Here is a 974-nt window from a genome sequence, read left to right as displayed (position 1 = left end):
AATCTCTGAAGCCAGTGACAGCATTGTTCCAGAAAGTCGTCCACAAAACATCTGAGATTCCCTTGTTACTAACCTTTTGTGAAAACCCATATAAACCACGCCCACTTCTCCAAGACTCCTCACTCAATCGGACCCTTGTTACACTTTTAGGCTGTAGGACAAGACAGACAGACAGACAGATGGAAGTGCTAAGAGCTGCATTTGACCTTTGGACAGATTATCTGGGACTGAATAAAGTGCTTGGAAACATTATTGGATCTGGTTTAAGAGAACCTGGACTTGCCAACCAGCAGGGACACGAGAAGCTGGATGGTAATTCTAGAGCGTGTCGATTTCCATCACAATATGAGACAGCAGCAATGACGGTTTAACAAGACAACTCAGAATAAGTCCCCTGTCTGAAATGAGCACAGTGGGTACAGAAAGAAGGTGGAAGGAAGAATGTAAAGACCAGGCTTAGTGGATGGTAGCGCAGAATCACAGCGCATGAGTACAGATCTTCTAAATTGTGACACAATAATAATAATAATCCTTGTATTTGATATAGTGCTTTTCACGTCTTCTAGACGTCTCAAAGCGCTTCACAGAATATACTGTAAAGTGAATTGACTGTACATTTGGAGTCCTGTAACTCAGTGGTTAGAGCACTCGCTTTGGAAGCGAGAGACCTGGGTTCGATTCCTGGCAGGGTGAAATCTTGGGCAAGTTTCCTTACTCCACACGCTTGATAATAATCCCTCAAGAATAAAAACAATAATAAATTGGTCACTTCAATCCACGACTGTTTGTGGGACACTGCTGTGCACAATTGGCTGCAATTTCACCCACAAATATACAGTCAATTCACTTTACAGTCTATTCTGTGAAGTGCTTTGAGACATCTAGAAGATATATCAAATGCAAGAATTATTATTGTGGGTGAAATGACAGGCAGCTCTATTTGGTCAGAATTCCGGCTGCAGAGGCAGCCCTAA

General features: G+C 42.4%; 1 non-coding gene across 1 annotated transcript; it reads left to right on the top strand.

The window, feature by feature from the left end:
- The first annotated feature begins 621 nt into the window (after window positions 1–621).
- trnap-ugg lies at window positions 622–693 on the top strand. The gene has a single exon. It is a non-coding gene; the product is annotated as a tRNA-Pro (tRNA).
- The last annotated feature ends 281 nt before the right edge of the window (window positions 694–974 follow it).

Source organism: Callorhinchus milii, unplaced genomic scaffold (genome assembly GCF_018977255.1).
Source record: "Callorhinchus milii isolate IMCB2004 unplaced genomic scaffold, IMCB_Cmil_1.0 Scaffold29, whole genome shotgun sequence".
NCBI lineage: Eukaryota > Metazoa > Chordata > Chondrichthyes > Chimaeriformes > Callorhinchidae > Callorhinchus > Callorhinchus milii.
Note: the sequence above shows the minus strand (reverse complement) of the source record. Positions and strands in the feature narration are given on the sequence as shown.